This window comes from Piliocolobus tephrosceles, chromosome 6, assembly GCF_002776525.5.
Source record: "Piliocolobus tephrosceles isolate RC106 chromosome 6, ASM277652v3, whole genome shotgun sequence".
Classification (NCBI taxonomy): Eukaryota; Metazoa; Chordata; class Mammalia; order Primates; family Cercopithecidae; genus Piliocolobus; species Piliocolobus tephrosceles.
Genome location: NC_045439.1, coordinates 158,980,549 through 158,986,548, shown reverse-complemented (window position 1 = coordinate 158,986,548; position 6,000 = coordinate 158,980,549).

Below are 6,000 nucleotides of genomic sequence, written 5' to 3'. Positions count from 1 at the left end.
CGAGGACACAGAGTCATAGGCATGTGAACATGTGTATGTCCAAAGAGAAACATCTCTCCTGGATCATTACCCAGTCCCTCCATGGTCTGCCCTTCTAGCTTCTGCCTCCTCACGTATTTCTCATCCCAGCGGTCCTTTTAATCCACTGTCCTCTTCTCATGGCCTGGCCTGTGCCACAGACACACTGTTTCCTCTTCCCTTTCCCTCCCCTGTTTGCTGGACTCACTACTCCTTACTCTCCAGAATCTCTTCCAATGCTCCTCCTCCTGGAGGCTCCCCTTACCCATCCCATCCCAGCCCTGAAACTTGTCCTCTGAGCTCCCAAGGGCAGTTCTTCAGAACGAAACCTGCAGTTTAGTTTCTGTTAAGTTTTCTCAGTGCCCACTGAACTGAAATATCAGAGAAGAGGGAAACTGTGTCTTTGTTGTTCCCCTATGAGCCCCACACACGTAATAGAGCAACACAAAGATTGTGTTTTATATTGAATTCTACAAGTAAATTTACAAATCTAACTCCTCACCTATATTCTTGTCTACTTCCCAATACATTTCAAGTCTCTTTCTATCTGAAAAGGATTTGAACTTGAAGATAAAGCTAGTTTTTGTTATTGCTGTTGTTTTTCTCCTTTCTGTTCTCAGGACAGAATCTGAATCCTAATTCCCCCTGAGCCTTTTCTCCAGCCTCCCCAACCTCAATACACTGCAGAGCTCCTCTCATTGACCTAGCTGCTTCTACCTCATCTATTTGCTCCTCTTCTGTCCTTCCCACAGTTTTGGCCTCTGAGACCGAGAAAAATCTCGTTCACCTCTATTAACTCTATTAATACGGCTCCTTTGATAAATATTTCCAAATCTTTATTGGTAACTACATTTCTTTTTTTGTTTTTGAGACAGAGTTTCACTCTCATTGCCCAGGCTGCAGTGCAATGGCATGATCTCGGCTCACCAGAACCTCCGCCTCCCAGGTTCAAGTGATTCTCCTGCCTCAGCCTCCCGAGTAGCTGGGATTACAGGCATGCGCCACCATGCCCGGCTAATTTTGTATTTTTAGTAGAGATGGGGTTTCTCCGTGTTGGCCAGGCTGGTCTTGAACTCCTGACCTCAGATGATCCGCCCACCTCGGTCTCCCAAAGTGCTGAGATTACAGGCGTGAGCCACTCCGCCCAGCCACATTTCACCAATTCTTAACTTTTCTTCAATGTTACAAGTGCCAGTTCCCCTGTCTGCCTTCCTCACTGTGCTGGACTCACATTTGTCCTCATTCACCTTCACATGGCCAAGCAGCTTGAACCACTTAACTGGGGAAGAATCATGTCTGAGTAATTCCAGGAAAAATGAAACAAGATGTAGAACAACTAACAGAGATTAGACATGGCTTGCCACATGTAAAAACAAACAAAAAAACTGGATGAATTACATGTGAATATGAATTCCAGACACTACACGTCCATCAGTGAAGGATGGCAATACGTGAGAAACATGAAAAATGGTCTGAGGATAAGTAAGGATACTGCTTTAGGAGCTCCCAGGCTGTGCTGGAGCATAAATTGTGGAAGGCACAATGAATTGAGAAGAGGGAACTCAGAGTCCAGAGAATGCAGTGGCTGAATTTTGTCAAACCATTTTCCACATGTAATGGTAAAGATGTGAGACAGCATAGATGCCAGCATCCATACTGACAGGGCGGTGGTGTCATCATTACTCCACTAAAACATGGTGAACAGAACTACAGGAGTGGCACATAAATAAAAGGCAAAGGCACGATCGAGTAATTTGAATGAACTTGGTCTTCACCCTTTCATCTTATTCCTCAATGGGAAACGATGGGTCGTTCATGACAGTGATCTTGCATGAAGCTTGAGGATGAAGGGATGGCCTTAGAAATGAAGTAAATGATGTGTTTAAGTAGATGAACCACCCCATGTAAAACACTAACCTGCCTTTTCTACGTTATCCTGTTAGTTGTGGCTGATAAACTCATTACATTATGAAATAACTAAGGTAGAGGCAAGGTGTGGTGGCTCTCGTCTGTAATCTCAGGACTTTGGGGGTGTAACATTTGAATCCAGGAGTTCAAGACCACTGTGGGAAACAAGGTAAGACCCCATTTCTACAAAACATCAAAAATTAGTTAAGCGTCAAAATTTAGCTGAGTAGTCCCAGCTACTCAGGAGCCTGATGCAGCAGGACTGCTTGAGTACTGGGAGGTTGAGGCTGCAGCGAGCTATGATCATGCTACTGAACTCAGCCTGGGTGACAGAATGAACCTTGTCTCAAAAAAAAAAAAAAAAACTAAAAAAAAAAAAAATCAGTAAAGCTTTCTATTTAAAAGAGCAGAACAAAATTATCACCAAAAGAAAAAACCAATGAAAGTTTTTCTATTTGTTTCCCTAGAAATTATCATTGTTTTTAAATTTGAGACATATTTTTCCTTTCTTCTTCACTACATACACACCACTGTCTATCTGGGTTGCATGAAATTTTGGGCTGTTCTTTATAGTCAGTGAAATTAAGTCAAATGATGACACACTGTAATGAAATAGATGGGTACTTTTTCTTCTTTTTACCAAAATTGTTCACTGAAATTGTCTGTGTACACTATTGGAGTTCAAAGACCGACTACTGTCATACCTGAGAAAACAAATTCCATCTACCAATTTAGAACAAAAGCACCCATAAAATATGGGTAAAAGTATCCATAAAAGAGCATTCTTCTTGCTCTGATGGTGCTCACATCTAGTATATCTTTATCAAATGATCCTAATCCTCCCACATATATATACAAACCGAGCTTTTCAAAAAGAGGTCAACTATTTTCAACTTCTATACATGTGGATATTTGTCTGATGTAATTCTTATGATTTCATAAGATGAAACACAGGCAAAATACATTAAAGTTTTTTTTCCTAAAATTTCTCCCATTGAGGCAAAACTTATCTGAATCACTTTTAAACCCATCTTGCCAATAACTGATCCCATATTACTATCATCTGTACTAATCAAAAGCACTGGTGATGCTGCATTTCTGATGGGATTCCTACGCTACTCTCTGTGAGATTATCTTTCCAACCCATTGACATCCCTTCTGCAAGTTTTGATGATGATGATATCACCTGAAGATATCAATGGGAGGTTTTTAGACCAAGTTCATGTCAGTGTACATGAGGACAAACTCATTATGATTCTCTTCTGGCCAACAGTGTTTCAACACTATCGGATTCAAGATGCCTTTCTGTGAAAAGACGTGACTGTGTGTACTACAGCGTGAATGAAATACACTAGTTTTCTCTGCGACTGCCCACTTCTCAGTGTTAAGTCATCATGGCTGTGTTCCTGTTTTAAGTGCAAAGAAGTTTTTAAAAACTATCATTCAAAAAATCAATTAAGGAGGAAGACACAATTGTAAAGAGCTACTGGACGCTTTCCTTGAAGTGTTAGCTTTTTAACGTATGGCACAAAGATGGGAACAATAGACACCAGGGCCTACCTGACAGGAAGGATGGAAGGAGGGTGGTGGTCAAAAAGCCAAACTACTTACCGAGTATTAAGCTAACTACTTTAGTGGTGAAATCATTTGTACACCAGACCCTAGTGACATGCAATTTATTCAGGTAACAAACCTGCACATGTATTCCTGAAACTAAAATAAAAGTTGAAGAAAACAAAAAAGATTTAGAAAAAGCTTTATATTGATAATTCCTGCCTTTACTTTAGAAATATGAGTAACAGACCAGGTACAGTGGCTCACGCCTATAATCCCAGCACTTTGGGAGGCCGAGGCAGGTGGATCACGAGGTCAGGAGATCGAGACCGTCCTGGCTAACACGGTGAAACCCCGTCTCTACTAAAAATAAAAAAAAATAAAAATAAAATTAGCTGGGTGTGGTGGTGGGCGCCTGTAGTCTCACCTACTCGGGAGGCTAAGGCAGAAGAATGGTGTGAACCCAGGAGGCGGAGCTTGCAGTGAGTTGAGATCATGCCACTGCACTCCAGCCTGGGTGACTGAGCAAGATTCCATATCAAAAAAAAAAAAAAAAAAAGAAATGTTAATAACGGTCTTTTTAAGCTTCATTCTAAATTCAATTTTCCAACCTGTAATATTTGTGTGTGTCTCTGTATACTCATTTCCATTTATGTTTTTAATCCTGAGGCTGATGAACCTGCAAGTCACCTCATGATAAGCCACTGCAGATATGGATGCATCGTGGTTCCCGTTAAACCTTTTACTATGTCCCCTGACTACTTTGTTCAACTCTACTTTGAGATACTTGGATATTGGAATTGGTTTTCCCATTGCCTCGTGAATGTATTGAGTAAAGAAGAAACTCATATAGTTCATGATTCAGAATTATGACTAAAATTTTAGCCAGAGTTTTAGGCTCCAGGAAGATTGAATTAAGTGAACACGAAGTCATGATCTCAAAGACAGGAGCCATTCATTCACTGAACTCTGACTTCTAATCAGGCTAGGGTGTGCAGAGTGCAGAGCACTCGCCTCATGATGTGGTGTAAGAGTTTGGCCTGTGTGCAATGATATCTTTTTGAAAACTGCTGTGGCCAGGCCCATCTGTGTGAAGTCGGGTAGTTTAGTATACTGTGGCAAATCGTATCTGCCATGCTGTCAGAGGTTTTGTTTGGGGACTTGGTGCAACACACTGTATCATGTAATATCATGTCAGTACAGTTTTGTGTCCATTGGCTTTTTTTCTGTTAAGTCTGAGCTCTCACAGCTGCTTGATTTTGATTTGACAGTTTGAGGGATTCCTCCTTGCCCAGATCTCTTGTGTCTCATTTATGGCCTTCCACTCTGGTCTTTTTGTTGTTGATCCACACTTTGGTAAGGTAGAGTGTTCACAGTATATACATCATGACAGATTATTATTGTTATTTTTTTTTTTTTTTTGAGACAGAGTCTTGCTCTGTCGCCCAGGCTGGAGTGCAATGGCATGATCTTGGCTCACTGCAACCTCCACCTCCTAGATTCAAGTGATTCTCCTGCCTCAGGATTACTAGCATGCACCACCACACTCGGCTAATTTTGTATTTTTAGTAGCAATGAGGTTTCTCCACGTTGGTCAGGCTGGTCTCAAACTCCCGATCTCAGGTAATCTGCCTGTCTGAGCCTCCCAAAGTGCTGGGATTACAGGCATGAGCCACTGCGACTGGTCAGATTTTAAAATACGCATTGAAGCGAAGAGTAAAAGGAGATTTCACAAGTCATTAAAGTATTAACACATATCCACTTAAAATAAGTAATCCTCCACGTGTTAAGATGTGGAAGTATAAATGAGGCCTTTTATATCTCAAAGAGTAAAGTATATGAGATTGGAGAAGTTAAGGATTTTCACAAACACAAATACTCAAATAACAGCGCCTAAGTAACAGCTCTTATTATCTTGATCTCAGACATGAGAAATGTGGTTCAGGTCAGCTGAATTTCTCACTCCAGACTCTAAGCTGTGAACTAGTTTTCTCCCTGACACTATTGATTTGATGTGGAGAATATACTCCATGATTACAGACTTTAAAAGGAATCATGCTTATCTTACGGATCTCTACGGAGTGCAGTACGCATTCACACGGCTTTGTAGGCTTTTTAGGTATGTTTCCAGGACGCTACCTGGTGCTGCCAATCGGATTGCTGCGGTCCGTGAATTGGGAGCTGTTGGTGGCAGGTCAGTGGACAGTCCTCCCTGCAGTGGGATTCTTTCTTTAGCCAACACATATGCACAATCCTCATTCAGCCTGTCTCCATCTCTTGGAACACGGCATAGAGGGTTGAGTATATGTTGTATACGGCTTGTTCTTTTGTTTTTTCTATCTCTTTTTCTCCACTTGTATACAACACATATGTATTAGTCTCTTTTCAAACTGCTATAAAGACATACCTGAGACTGGGTAATTTATATAAATAAATGAATAAATAAATAAATAAATAAATAAATAAATAAATAAATAAAAGAGGTTTAACTGATTCATCGCTCCACATGGCTGGGGAGGC